The sequence below is a fragment of the Psittacula echo genome, assembly GCF_963264785.1.
Source record: "Psittacula echo genome assembly, chromosome: 2".
Taxonomy (NCBI): domain Eukaryota; kingdom Metazoa; phylum Chordata; class Aves; order Psittaciformes; family Psittacidae; genus Psittacula; species Psittacula echo.
In genome coordinates this window covers 93,575,121-93,590,867 of record NC_137737.1, presented here as the reverse complement: position 1 = coordinate 93,590,867, position 15,747 = coordinate 93,575,121, and the positions used below count along the sequence as shown (strand labels likewise).

At 41.4% G+C, this 15,747-nt stretch overlaps 1 protein-coding gene across 1 annotated transcript in view; it reads right to left on the bottom strand.

The window, feature by feature from the left end:
• Window positions 1–423: 423 nt before the first annotated feature.
• The window catches only part of NDUFS6 (NADH:ubiquinone oxidoreductase subunit S6), a 35,612-nt gene continuing 20,288 nt past the window's right edge, over window positions 424–15,747 (bottom strand). Inside the window, exons 4-5 of the transcript XR_013956299.1 lie at window positions 12,427–12,630; window positions 424–733 (exon numbers count right to left, since the gene is read on the bottom strand). The gene's annotated coding sequence lies outside the window, so the exon portion shown is untranslated. The remainder of the gene's footprint in view (window positions 734–12,426; window positions 12,631–15,747) is intronic.

Genomic DNA, 15,747 nt, shown 5'->3' with positions numbered 1-15,747 from the left:
CGATCCTCCCAAAACTTTCAGTTCAGGCTTTCCAAGAAGGCATGGCTCGCTCTGTTCGCAAGTACCCCGTTAGCCTGGGGAAGCAGTGCTTGGTTCTGAAAAACTAGTCTCCTCAGCTCAGGTAACCGCTTACTGCACATTCCTATCTTTGACAAGTAGGCACGTTCGGTGCTACAGCCATGAGCATAGACTGCACAGACATGGCTGGAGTCAGCAGGAGCAGCTGAAGTTGTCACTTAGATTGAGAGGGCGAAACTGTATGAACATCAGCCTGATTAATGTCACACTTAGCCTCTCAGCCTTCAAGTTTATTTATTTATTTATTTTTAAGGTTATTGGGATGCCAGCAATGTAATACATTGCCCATTGCTCGTTGAAAGATGGATGGGGAATTTGCATGAGGAGAATCACACAGAATCACAGAGTTGTTAGTATTGGAAGGGACCTCCGGAGATCATCTCGTCCAGCTCCTTACCAAGGCAGGGCCACCTAGAGCAGGTCACACAGAAACATGTCCAGGTGGGTTTTGAATGAATCCAGAGGCAGACTCCACAGCCCCATTGGGCATCCAGTTCCCTCAACATTAGGAAGTTCTTCCTCAGAATCAAACACAAATCCCACAGGAATAACATAATTTTTTAAAATTCACATTTAATCTTTATCTGACTCAATCTGCCGTCGGTGGAACATCAGGCTTTCTTTTGTCTGAATGGGGAAGCACAACATTGGAAAGCTGCAGCAGAAAAGAAAGTGAAAAGAAAAACAGTAAAAAATTCAGATTCATAAGAGGACAGAAGTCAGTTTTGAAATGTGGTTTGAATACTCCTGTGGAATTTTGTTAAACAGACAGAAACTAAAGAGAACTTAGCAACAGAAAAGTAAATAAACCAAGTTAAAAAATAACAAGAACAAACTATTAATTCGGCATTTTCTGGGGAAAAAAAAAATCCAAAACTAAAACAGAATAAAAAGACCTAAAACTCCAAGCAAGCCCAAACCTGTTCAAAAAGATATTTTGATATCATTTATAGACTTTGAGCACGGAAAGGACTATCGTATCATCTTCTTGGGGAAGCTAAATTTCGCTCATCCTTAATCAATCAAATACCTTACTCACACCCTGGGGCTGTGACATTTCACTCAGTCAAAGACAGAGGACAGCAGAGACCAAGAGACTTTCAGGATGGGAACCTGATTAGATGTATACTCAACAAATGCTCATTACCCTCACAGCAAAGGAGCAGTATTGTATTTCAAGAAATGATGCCTTGCTTCAGTAGGATTTCTGGGCGCTTTTGTTAACAAGATTGTAATCCCCTACTGTCAGAGCTTTTTTCACTATGAAATTCCTGTTGCCAGTGGCTGAGTTACATCTTGATCTTCTTTTCAAATAAGCTGAGCAAGATGAGCATTGAAAGCCTCACACCGCAGGGCTTGAAAATTTTGATCTCACATGGCCAAATGTTTTCTAAAAGAACATCCCAGAGAAAAAGTTTCACATTTTTTCCCCCAAAATCCCTACGTATGAAAAACTTCCATGAAAATTCCTTTAGGCCAGATACTTTAAACCACAATTTTGTTTAGAAAGAGGCACAATGTTGAGAGGCTCTTACTACTTTAATTCAGCATTTCCATTTTCTTGCCTTTGAGTTGGGTAAATTAATGGCAACAACTCAATCCCTACTTATATTCAGAAACTATGTCTTTATTTTTTATGTTTGTAATTTGAATTTTTATAACATATTGCTTAGGCAAACTTATTTCAAGCTATAAGGTAACACTTTCTTACTGAATAATCCATTAAAATATTGTCTCACTCAAACGTCTAATTTCCATCTATGATTGATTACTTAAATAAGAGAAGATATTTGGGTATTTTCCCCCTTCCTATTAGTTGAAAGACTCTCAAATTTGCAAAGAATTTCCTGTAATAATTTCATTTAGAACTGAGCAAATAGTCTCCACCTAACAATTCAGGAAATGCTTTATTATCTTCCTTCTTGCTAACTCTCTGGGGAAAGATCCTCAAATAAAACGTGCTGCTAGCAGGAGTTGTTCTTCCTCTTCTTCCCATACAGATTACCTGCAGTTCCCTGGAATACTTCACATGCAAAATCCAAATTCTTTTGGATGTACTTACTAATTTTCACAACTGTATTATTATTATTATTACGCTAAATTAGTTGAACACAATAGCCCGTAAGGCTTGCACAACCGAAAACCTCATGCCTGGCAAACCTTGACCAGCTTTTCCCTCTTTCTATTTGCTGCATTTGCACAGCAGCAGAGCTTGAGGAGCATGTATCTGAGATGACACTTGGCATTCTCTCTAATACAAGGCAAACCAGTTTTCACGCCAGCCTTTGTCTTAAGGGATGACAGTTGCTTCAGACACCAGAGTGGGAAAGAAAAGGAAGGGAAGAAGTTAAATCAATTTCTTTGTCTGCTTCGGCTTCTGCCTTGCCCGTTCCCAGCTAAAAAAATGAACCCTTTCCCCGGACTGTCTTTCCATTTCTGCCCTCAGTCATATTCCTTTACCATATCTTCAGTGTTCCCACTTAGGCAAGCTAGAGAGGATCATCCTTGTGGGAGAAACACTTAATGCAGAAGTAAGGATAATGTGAGCAATAGAGATGTGTGAAGGGGAAAATTGAGCCTGGAGAGAGGGATTGTCCCTGAAACAGTTTTTCCTGCAGGAAGCACCAGCTGTGGTCTCCCTCTGAATTAATTCATTTTAATGATATTATGATTCTGCCTTGGAAGTTCTCTTCCACTTGCCAAATTTCCTTCTGTAGAATCCAAGCTCAGGCCTGGGGTACCTTTGTTAGAATAACTTAAGACAGTAGGAAATTAAATCGAAGGGAGAAGAGTTTAATTTTCCCATTGTCAATCACTAATGCATTCTTCAAAACGTTTGCAGAGAGTATTTCTGGAGGATATCTGAGAGGCATGACACTGCTTCACGCTATATGTAGGAGTTCCCCCACCAAATTTGTGCAGGGCCAGATCTACCTTCTGTTTGCACACCAGGGAGAGTGCTCAGTGATGGCAGGAGAGCTCAGGAATGGCTTTCTCTCGGCTACCAGGAAGCTTCCTAAATACCAGGCCTGTAGAAGGGGCCAAATTGAATTTTAGTACTGTTAAATCTGAATTAAGGCACAGAGAAGCTGGTGTGAGTGTGACAGTGTAACCTCCTAGTCAGAGCACTTGGTCGGCAGAAAAGAACTCCTGGAGTATATTTAATGGCTGTTGGATTATTTAAAATGTTTATTCAAGCAGAAGCATATCTTCCTTCTACTTGCTGAGTGTCCCAGCTCACAGACTCAGGAATATGCCTGCATCTTCACACATCTTTTCCATGTGATCCAGAAAAGTTCCTTTTTGAACAGTCCAATATGGAAAGATATGAGCTGTGCTACCCTCTGCTAAAGGGAGCCCACAGTCTCCTGCTGAGGGCTCTCAGGTGCCAACTTTGATTTTCTATAGGCAGAGGAAGGGCTTCATGCCAGGTGCCCTAAAGACTCAGTCCCCAGTCATGCCAGAAACTGTCAGAAACTCCTAGCTTGAACTAGATGAAAAGGAGTGTTTGATGGGCAAAGAAAATCACAGTATATTTCCACAGCCTTTCATGGTGGATACCCCTGGTCCCTGCTCCATGCTCTGACTGCTCAGAGTCTCCTTCTGCAGCACATACCCTTCCTGTTGGTTGCGCAGGAGGCTCAGGGACCTGCCTAATATATTAGTTTCAGACTATAGCTGTGGCATATGATTGCTCAGGACTGCGCTGTACCGCTAGAAGTTCAGCCAACACTGAGATGTTTTCCAGCCTCAGAAAGTCAGTTGCTGCTTTCCAAACCAGCAAGTATCCTGGTCTGTGGAAGCCTGCATAAACACCGTGAGCTGGTGTTTCTGAAGCGATCAGGAATCTAAATCAGCTGAGGGAAATCGTGGGTGTGCTTTGAAGCTAGGCTTAAAACCATATTTTGTAAGAGCTAATCTTCACATTGTCCTGTACTTCATTCCCCGTTCCTTTTCTGCATTTCAGCCAGAACCCAAGCTCGTATGTCTTTTCAAACAAACCACAAATAATTTTCCCCCTTGAATTTGTTTGTCATTGTAGAGACACTATTTTACCTTGCACAAAGAATTTCCTGAGCCTTTTTAATACTATAACAATACCTCAGTTTTAATTACTTGAACAAAAAGGTTTCAAGTCCATCAGAGTGCCTTTCAAGGTCTGCAAAGATATTAGCTGATTCCATAACCAATTACCTACATTTTCCTTTACTTATTGCAAATGTGACCTTTTGTTAGAATTTGATTGCAAGTTTCCTGCTGTGAGTATATAACTATCTGTGTGTCTGAGAACGGCTACCCTCCACTCATGTGATGACTGCTGTTAATTTTAATACACTTTGATGGCTGGAGAACAAATAAGTGTCTGTGACACAGAACAGAGACATTTGAAGGTGGATAAACTACCACTTTAATGAGTAGAAATCAGCAAGTAAAGGGGCCTTCCAGTGACAAACCAGAAGACCTTCAACCTAAGCAAAGCAAAGTATTTTTCAGTCTGGAGGGGATTTAAAAAAGAAGAAGAACCCTACTTTCCGCATAGAGGTAGAATAACAAAACAGCCCATAAAAATGATGTAAATTGTAAAGAAGAGGAATACATAAATAAATGCTCTCAAGAGATATCTATTTCTCTTACGGATGAAACTATGTGAGACAAAAATATTTCAGAGAAACTATTGCAGTTGTATGTTTTTATTACCTGTTGCTAGTAATTCTCCGAGATACAGAAAAAATTGGTTTGTAGACCTGTTTTCTCCATATTGGCACTGTATTATTGTAGTTTTGTTTTGTTTTGGTTTTCCTTGACTCCAAAGACAATCCTCAGGCTAGAATCCTACCTCTGAAGAAAAATATGCTTCCAGATTTGCTGGACTCCAGAGGAGAGCAAGAATGAAAATTAAGAGGTGAAAGGATTTGCTTACAAGATTCAAAACTGTTACTTACCCTGACTAAGTAATAATAAAGGTGAAACATATTCATTCCTTATAAATATTTAAACAATACGAATCCCTACAAGTGAGAGGAATTAATTAACAGTAGGCAAAGAAGTACTGAGATATTAGAAATGTTGCAAATTGGGTAATAATATATAGGCTGGATTATTTATTGTACAGAAAAGAAAAAGATACAAATTCTTCAAATAAAATTAAGAAAAACTATTGCCTGCTTATGTAAAATGATACTGGACTAAATTTTGGCTCTTGAAACTGCATTCTTTACTGTTATTTCCACTAAAAATGAACAATTGCACAAACAGGTTCCATTGTGCAAAACCAGGAGACAAACAGAAAAGCCTTTCATCTGGGCCCTTTTCTTCTTCTTCCAGTTTTGCTCCATAATTTGCAGGTGTATTCTGAAATTTAATACTGACTTTTTATCACCACTGGAAGAGTTTACAGAGCACAACAACGTCTCTGATTACATGTGAAAAAGGAGGAGCAAGCAGAAAAGATTCTCTAAATGTATTCTTTCCTACTCAGTCACTATCACCCCAAACTGATGAAATGATCAGTTATTAGGCTACAGAATTATTTTCCTTATGTTCCCAATCACTGCTCAGAGTCGCATTTCTTTTCAGAAAAAAAAAAACAGTTTTTATCTTGTTGCTCCTAGACAGAAGTCCCATCTTCGCGCTGACTCCACTTGCCTGGACCGTTACTCCCTTACTAAACAGGCTATGCAATAATGAGAAAAGTTCCAGAGATTTGTATAAGGACTTAGGGCCCTCTACAGCATTTTAGTTTCACAGCCTGTGGCTGACTTGTTTTCTGTTACCACTGTCAATTAACCAAGCAGAGGAGGGGCATTGCCTTTCTTTAAGATGCAAACACTTCCCATTATAAAAGTCTTTTTCAGTAATAATATTTTCTGCCGATATCTTAACATTATGGTCTGAAATTGCCCATGTGGAGTCAGATTATTTTATCCTAGTTGCTGGAAGTGAGAATTTCAGAGAATTTCAGCAAAAATAAAACAGCTGATTCCAAGAGTTAGATGAGAAAAAAAAACCTAAACCTAAAATAAAAAAGGCAGAAAAGAGCTCTCAGTCTGACCCCCATCATCACTGTTTCACCCTTGCTAAGGTGAATTTTAATGGCCACTTTGTGGTCATTACCATGAAGTGATCCCACAGTTTGCTAGGACTTGCACTGTTGGCACAGGCCATCTACAGAGTCATCCAAAACTCAGTGTGCTGCTCTTCTTTTTTTTCTTGTTTCTATCTAGGTCACTGGGAGAAGGTTGTCTTTGTCCCATTACTTGAGTACATGGTGACAGTACATAGCCAAGTACCTCAGCTACATTACCTGAGTAGCTCCATGGCTGGTGGGTAGCTGACCTCCATCAAAATCGCCCTTCTACTCTCCTAACGTCAAAAACCTGCCAGGATACGTCTACCAGCTTATATCAACAGCATTTATTCTACTGGCCCCAGGACTTACCAGCAGTCATCCTTAATCCACCACTGTTCTCTTGCCAACCAGTCAATGAGCTTTCTAAGCCTCCTGCCTTGTCCTTAGGCTTTCCACTAGCAGTAAAGTTCTGTATCAGAAAGAAATGCTTCAAGACATTAATAAATACTCTCTTTCCTTTAGTGCACCAGACTGGAGTCCTGTAGATAGCTGGTGCTCACATGGCTGTTTGGAAAAGAAAGGCAGTTCCCAAAGCAATACTGAAATGGCAAGAGCATGAGGGCAGGCAAAGCTCAAGCTGTCAGAGCTATACTGATCATAGGACAGCACGTGAGTGTAAACTCATTGCCAGCTTGTATCCAGGCTTGGCCTTCCACAGTACAGCTAGCTGACATATTGCACAGCGTTTTGGATTACAAATTGACACACAAGGGTTGAAAATGATCCTGAGGAGGATGAGCGAGGTTTGTGCTCAGCAGTAGCCTCAGACTAGAACTAGTTCATCAGCCAACAGACACAGTCAAAAGGGATCTGGCACACAACTCCAAAGGTTTGGGTCGCATTTCCAAGAGGAATGACTGGTAACAAGTAGTTCCAAACAACTTCTTAAAAAATCAATCTTGAATCCATGTTCACACTGAATAGAAACTATCTGTAAAACAGAGCACTTAGTAGAACATTGTTCACGAAAAGGTTCAGTCACTCTTGTCTTTTTGTATCAGTGTGATCTGTGATTTTTTTTTTCTGGTTCTCAGTAAGCATTACTAAAGCAAGCAGGAGGGAGGAAGTGCTTGTGTTACAATGGATTTGTGTTTTTTTAGTAAAATGCAATTCATAGCCAGATATATGTCACTCACGTCATGAATCCCAGATTGTGAAATCCAGTGAAATAGCAAATCTTACCAAATCTGCTTATATTAAGGACAAAAAGCATTTCAAATAGAAGACAATCAAGATGAATTAGAAATCAGAATGATACAAGATGCAAAGCTACACGTCTTTGAGAACTGAAACTCCTTGCTATTGGAACATACTGTATTTACAAAACATCCTGCAGAACGTCCCTGATCTGTATCTTTCCCCATTATCAATTTACTGGTCTTGTTCTTGTCTTATTCTTTTCCAGTGTAAAGTTACTTAGGCATTTCAGTCTTTTTTTGATCTCTTAGAACTGAATTTGTCTTTTTTTTTTTTCCTTTCTTTACTACATCATAACCTTGTAAAATTAATTACAAAATATTGATAAAACCAGTAAGGAAAATAGTAATAGCAAAGAAAGCTATGTATTTCCAATACACACCTGTTAAAATGCAGTCAGTCTTTACAAGCCACACCTTAAATGTTGTACTGTAGACTGTTAAATTTCTTTATGAGCAATAAAAAGGAATGTGTAATGCTTTGTATCAGTGAAAGTGTTACAGGACCAGCTATGCTGTGACAGGGGTTTTCAAAGTGATTTGGGTTTTGCTCCTTCCTCTGCAATAGCAGAACAATTTTAACCACTGTGTAGTTTGAGACAGATGGCCACATTGGTAGCCACTGGTCTTGCTGTTGAAGCAGAATGACAAGAGGAATTGCACTGCCTTCAGAGGCTAAAGGTATCGGATGTGCAAGACAGACAGGATGAGTGAGATTCAGCTGCCTAAGCATTGTCACCTCATGCTATCTGAGATGCCCCGGAGCAGCCACAACATCTGCATGGGGCTGGCAGGTCTGAGGTAGGACTTCAGGGAGATCCACTCCCTCACAAACAGGAGGTGGAGGCCAGGCAGGCTTAAAATGTCAGAGCCAATACCAAAAGTGATACTTGACACTCCTGTTTAGGCAATTGAAATTTTCCACTCCTCCCTGAGTATTCATTAGCTTGACCTTGGAGTGCCTGGGGCTGTAGCTTGCCTTTCACTTCATTCCTACTAGAAAATGGAATTTCTCCAGAGATTTCATTGAAACCAAGCCTTGCACCCCAACATTTTGATTCCCCAGCTATAGGAAAGGATTGAAAAGATTCTGTGTCTGTTTCCTTTCTTTTTCTTTAGGAATTCACAGAAATTACGGGATGCACTAGCTGGGCCCTCACACCCCACTTCTGGCCACCATGGCAGAACATAAGGGAAACCCTCCTGGAGGTGTTAGGGTTTACTAAAAATTTTCAATCTCTTTTTGAATTAAATGCCAAAGACTCCTGACCTCTCACAAAATAAATAAAAGCTACTGAAATCCTTGCAATCTTATAACATTGCTCATTGGAGAGTGCTCTCAGAAGGTGAAAGATCTGCTCTGAAATACTTATTAATTTGGAAACAAGGGACTCAATCCACTTCTCCTACCAGCCAGGAGACTGCCTGCAGCAGAAAACCATTGAAGAATTGCAGGTGCAGCCTTCCCAGGCTTGACAGAGCTGTTCCATCTCATGTTAATAATTAAATATTCATTGGAGCATGGACCAGAACCTGACTCTCCCACTTCCCAGGTGATAGCCCTAATTACATGCCTATGTCATCAATCTCTGTCTCTCCTGTAATGAATTGTCATTATTTGTGTATACTGGAAGAGTTTTAACAGAAGACAGCTCCCCACCCTCTTCCCCTCCCCTCTGAATATCTGACAGCCAAGAGGTTGCAGCACTCTCTCTGGCACAGATGAAGAGCTGGGTTCAAGTCTTTCCTCTGAATTACATGGAGTAATGAATCTGAGAAGAGGTACATGGAGAATAGCCATAGTCACTGCAAGGTAGCCCTTGAAGACTCTTCCTTTGGCTAAGCTGAGGGTGACTGAAGCTGGTGGGAATTCAACTGAGGTCATTACGAAGAAGGGTCCTGATCAGGCTGGCTGGGGTATGCGTCTGTGCATGACCATTAGCCACTGAACTGGGGCTTTAACAATCTTGCTAGTTCCTTCAAACTAGAGTTATGCACCGAAAGGAACACATGGATGTTTAAGTCTCTTTGCACATCTAGCCCTTGTTATCTACAGGATTACCTACAGAGGTATACATTGCTTCAAATAGTTTTCTAATGAAAGACAGTATCAGTAATTGATATACTGGCTATATGCCCCAGATTATCCCTTCAGGTGTCATTGCACAGCCTTTGCCACTGACTTGAACAACATAAAGATTTCACATTAAGACTCACAGAAAAGATCCTTCAGACTCTATAATCACATTGCCTCTCCAGGGCATTTTCTACAGTGCAATACCATATTTTCATATCCACTGTTCACATGCACTGTAATACTCTGAGCACTAACACTGTTGGAATTACTTGTGCAGCCTTTAAATAGGCTGGTTTTACTATACTAAGTAGGCGTTTCCCCAGAGTTTTCCATGCTTCCTGAAATATGGCACAAGATAATTCATTTATCACAAGTTAAGAGTCTGTTAATGCTTACCTGTTCTTTAGGAAAACAAATAAAACTAGATCTGGTAAACTTAGCACTATTTATAATAGACTCACTAGCTCTGTGCATCCTCTGTGTGTGCAGAATTACTAACACTACAGTGTAGGAAAGCTTTTTCTATTACACGCTGGTCAAAAGAGAGCATGGATTATTTTTTTAGATGACATCTTTACACATTAACCTCTTTAATGTTGTAGCCTCTCTCAGCAGTGTCTGAGTGCTTTGCCAAGTCAATCTGCAGCAGGGGCTAATGCAGTCCCCAAGTGACTGGGAGAGGTGAGGGACAGAAGATGAGCTTTACCCCTTGCACACCTGATCACCTACTGGGGCATGAGCCTTCTTGCCTCACCATACACTACCCAGGACAAGGCTCCCACTCGCCAGCTGCTGCATGGTGTCACAGATCCCCTTCAGCGATTTGCATCTGTGACCAAGATGCCAAGAAGAAACCGCAGTGCTGTGCTGTGGATACCCAGGCTCCCAGTGAGCCACAAGGAGACGGAGAAGGGGATTACTGTGCCCTTATCTGCTTCTGTAAATCTACACCTGCAAATATTGAATGAATTCTAGTACAGATAATATACCCATAGCCAATCCACGCCCATACTATCTATCTTTGGTCCTTCCCTCTTGCATTTACCATGTTTGTTTTAAAAGTAATTACAATGTAAGGCAGCAATAATTAAAACAGTGCTTTATAAAATCCATTTAAAACTGTAATTTTGAAAATGGTCCCATGTAGATCTTTTGCACTCCAATTCTGTTTTTCCTAACAGCAGTTACAAGAGTGTCACCCCCATGAGTTATTTGGAATTATTCTTAATTTCACCCTAACAGAGGTGACAGGAGAATCAGGCTTTAACATGCTCAAGGGGAGAAGAACACTGAACGTAAAACTGAATCTGTGCTTTGTTAGTGCCAGCATTCAAATACCATGCCCTCATCTCAGCGTGGTCTTTGTGAAGCCAGAGAGAGATGAGCAGCAGGACAGCATATATTGATTCACAAGGTCTTATGGGACCAAGTGGAAAGTTTCACCTGCAGTTGGGTATGAGGGAGGGAATAGCACACTGCTAGGGCTTGGATCACAGAGTTTCTACACCAGGAATGACATAAAAAGCAGTGAGAATATCTATTAAGACTCAAGTGTGCTTTCTGAAATACAGCTAGAAGCACTATTGATTTACTCTCTTTTCATCCATACAGGAGAAAGACAAATTTTACTTCTGCTTATCATTGTTTTATTAATATGAAACTAAAAGCCTAGCCATAATCTGCCATATATAAATAGGAAAAAATTATTAAAAACATGAAAAATGGAAAGGAACAATGGTGGCTGAGCAGTTAACTTCACTGATGTACAGAACATACTAGTACATTTACCTTATTACATTATTATTATTGTGATGGCTTGCCATGCCATCTAGCAGGGACTCGGGGTACTACCAGTTCTGGGAAAGAGGTAAAAAGGCGACACAAAAACAAGACAAGGAAAAAGTTCTGTAAATATAACAGTATATATATATAAATAAGAGTAAATATAAGCATTTGCATTTCTTCAGATAAAGACATTTCTGAATGAAGAGTAGCTTCTACAAAAAGATATCGTTTACCTTTAATTCTGTACTACAGACTGAGCACTTCCACAAGTTTACTACATATTGTGTATGAAAATATTTTTCTTCTACTTTTAAATCTCATGTTTGCTCATTTTTTCTAACATTAACAAAGGAAATCTGCAACAGTTGGTTTCCCATACATCATACAGCATTTCTATTTCACGTCTGTTGTGTTCATTTTCTTAATCCCTTCTCTGAATGTTTTTCTGGTGCTTCTTTGTATTCAACCCCTCATGCTTCTAGACCAATACTGAGACTGCACTCACAGTGGTTTGTGAAATCACTGTTTCTACAGTGTGTTCAGACACACCAACATCTGTCTCATGTAGTTGCATTTTACTCCTTATTGGTATGCAAAATTACTTACTAATTTACTTTTTTAAAAGGAGTAATATGCCATTTTTCAAGCTAAAGTAATTTCCCATCCAAGTAATTACTAATTCCGACCAGATATACCAAATCAAAACAGTGCATTAGGCAAACTTCATCACTTGAGCTTCCTACGTGAAGACTGTATTTTATATTGCATGGACAAAACCATATTTCTGTTCTCTTTTTAAGCATTTTATGAAGCAGGAAAGTTGAACGAAAAACATTTTACTTGTTACTAATATAAAGCTACAACCATACTTGGTCACACATGGGCAAAACCTTTCCCAACTGGTACATATACCAGTACTATCTTTGCTCCAAGCAGCTCTTAAAAGGACATGAGAATGCCCCTCTTACCTCTCACTATCATCCCAAGCCTCTGGCATTCTATAGACAAAGATAACTTTTACATTTCTCCTTCATTTTCCCTCCTTCTTCCTCAATTTTTACTGTATCTATCTTCCCTCTCTAGCATGAATGCCTTGCACTTCACATCTTTATTCTATATGCCTTTTCTCCTCACATTAGCCGTTTCTTTTGCTTTCTCACCTGCAACATGCAGCAGATTGATAACCAAAATGTGGTTATGACTTCTCCAGCAAACAGAAGCATTTTGGCTGCATTCTGCCCAATGCAGCTATCAGGATCACCAAGACCACTTCAGCAAGCTCAGAGTAACAAGATGTACAAGCCGAGATGCGCTGTTGACTCCATCACTGTGCTTCCTTCAGTCCCCTCATCCGGCAGAATGGGCTGATGGGGAAAACAAGGACATTTTGTGTTTGCTGGCTACATTTAGCGCTGGCTAAAAGACCAAACACAAGACTCCAGCTTCGCCCAGCCCTGCTGTTGGCAATGGACCTATTTCTTCCAAGTTATTGATGAATAACAATGAGACAATCCTCTCATTGGTCATAGCAAGCACGGGCTCACAAGGGTAATGTCCTACTTAACTAAATTTCCTTTATGACAAGGTCACCCACGTAGCTGACCAAGGGAAGCCAGGAGATGAAGTGCTTTTCCTACTCGGGCTCCATTTTAGGGACACTTCTCTTTTAAAGAGCACTGTCTTTATAAACAATCTGGATGTAGGAGTGGAATGTACAGGCGCTCTTACCCCCTCTAGGGGACTCCATGCAAGAGTTGGCACCCCTCTACACTCCAAGGGCAGTAGAAAGAGAAGGCCAGGGAAAGAGAAAATAGGGCTCACACTATACTTGGCAATAAACAGCTCCTTTATGGAATGCTAGCAGACCTTGTGCAGGCTGGCTGGGCCTCCCTTTTCCCACTGGGAAGGGCAAGCACAGGAGGGGGAAAAACATCCCGCCTCGTGCCATGTGAGTAATGACATGTGCTCACATGACTGATGTTGTCCAGCACACAGCTGCAGCCATACAAGAGAAAAAGGATGGGTCCCTGGCATATCTATCTGCTGGGACATGGTGTGAGGCCCATGTGTGACAGCACGGAGCCCATTTCAAGAGGAATCATTGATGGCAGTGGGTCCACCTTCCTCAGGGGTCAGCTGGCCGTACCCCAGCCATCCAGACTCCTTTGCATGAGATGGTGACAACAGCATTTCAGGAGCGCCTGACCCAGGAGTACCTGTCAATACTGTCTTTATTTCAGCCTATGAGTTTTCTCACTTTTACCCTTCCAATTGCCTCTGCCATTCCTCTCAGGCAGGTGTGAACAAACATCTGTGTTGTGTTTCATTGCCAGCTAGGGTCAAGCCATGAAAATTACATTGTGCAATTTATACACTTGAAGGAAAGGATGCAGTCCAGAAGGGTCTAGGCAGGGCTGAGAAGTAGGACAATGTGAGCAATTAATATTCTTCTAATATAAATTACTACTACTCATTGGTGTTAATTCTATGAAACAGACAGAAGAAGGGAAATCGTTGTGGGTTTTGGGTGGGTTATTTTTAAGCTGTGCAAAATGCTCAGTGTGATCAGACTCACCTGTCAATAGAATTCCTGAGTCTTCATCCAGTAACAACAAAAAATCCCATTTGGAAACAAAAGATAGTTCCGGTAACTATTGAAAGAAACTGGGTTGACATCCAGAAGTGGCCACACTGCTAGAGAGGAACGAAGGGTCTTTGAACAGCCATGAATTTTCACAGCTGACACTGAAATTCCATATTAAGTTGGATACAACATCTAACCAAGCTATTTGTTAATGGTAGCAGAATTATGTTTCAGCAAATTTCCAGCCAGTCTTTCTGTTCAAGCTTTCATTATTAAAAGAAATCAGTTAATATGTTTAAAACAAATAGCAGAAGGTTAGGAACATACAGGCTTTAAGACTACCAGCTTCAAAGCAAATTCACTGTGATTTTGTTTTGATACTTTTTCTTCTAAATGTAAATAGGATGCTTCCTTTAGTTTTGTGTGAGGATAGTTAGTGTCTTAAGGGAGAGGAGTACAAGAGAGGAACAGCAGTCTTACAGTCAGGCTTTGGTTCAGATTTGAGAAAAGTGGCAGTACCTCACAGTATCACAGTATGTTAGAGATTGGAAGGGACCTCAAAGATCATCTAGTCCAATCCCCCTGCCAGAGCAGGAACACCTAGATAAGGTTACATAGGAATGTGTCCAGGCGGGTTTTGAATGTCTCCAGAGAAGGAGACTCCACAACCTCCCTGGGCAGCCTGTTCCAGTGTTCCGTCACCCTCACTGAGAAGAAGTTTCTTCTCAAGTTTAAGTGGAACCTCTTGTGTTCCAGTTTGTACCCATTACCCCTTGTCCTATCATTGTTTGCCACTGAGAAGAGCCTGGCTCCATCCTCGTGACACTCCCCCTGTATATATTTCTATACACTAATAAGGTCACCCCTCAGTCTCCTCCAAACTATAGAGACCCAGCTCCCTCAGCCTTTCCTCATAAGGGAGATGCTCCACTCCCTTAATCATCTTAGTTGCCCTGCGCTGGACTCTTTCCAGCAGGTCCCTGTCCTTCTTGAACTGAGGGGCCCAGAACTGGACACAATATTCCAGATGCGGTCTCATCAGGGCAGAGTAGAGGGGAAGGAGGACCTCTTTTGACCTACTGACCACCCCCCTTCTAATACACCCTAGGATGCCATTGGCCTTCTTGGCCACAAGGGCACAGTGTTGGCTCATGGTCATCCTGCCATCCACCAGGACCCCCAGCTCCCTCTCCCCTACACTACTCTCTAACAGGTCGTTCCCCAACCTATACTGGAACCTGGGGTTGTTCCTGCCCAGATGCAGGACTCTACACTTTCCCTTGTTATATTTCATCAAGTTATTCCCTGCCCAACTCTCCAGCCTGTCCAGGTCTCGCTGGATGGCAGCACAGCCTTCTGGCGTGTCAGCCACTCCTCCCAGCTTAGTGTCATCAGCAAACTTGCTGACAGTACACTCAATTCCCTCATCTAAATCATTGATGAAGATATTGAATAATACTGGCCCCAGCACTGACCCTTGAGGCACTCCACTAGATACCGGCCTCCAACTAGACTCCGCCCCATAGACTACAACTCTCTGGCTTCTGTCCTTCAGCCAGTTCGCAGTCCACCTCACTACCTGATCATCCAGGCCACACTTCCTCAGTTTAGCTATGAGGATGCTGTGGGAGACTGTGTCAAATGCTTTGCTGAAGTCAAGGTAGACCACATCCACCGCTCTGCCATCATCCATCCACCGTGTTATTTCCTCATAAAAGGCTATGAGGTTGGTCAAGCATGACTTCCCCTTGGTAAAGCCATGTTGACTGCCCCTCATAACCCTCTTATCCTTGACATGCCTTAAGATGGCACCAAGGATAAGGTGTTCCATCACTTTCCCAGGGATGGAGGTGAGGCTGACCGGTCTATGGCTACCCGGGTCCTCCTTCTTGCCCTT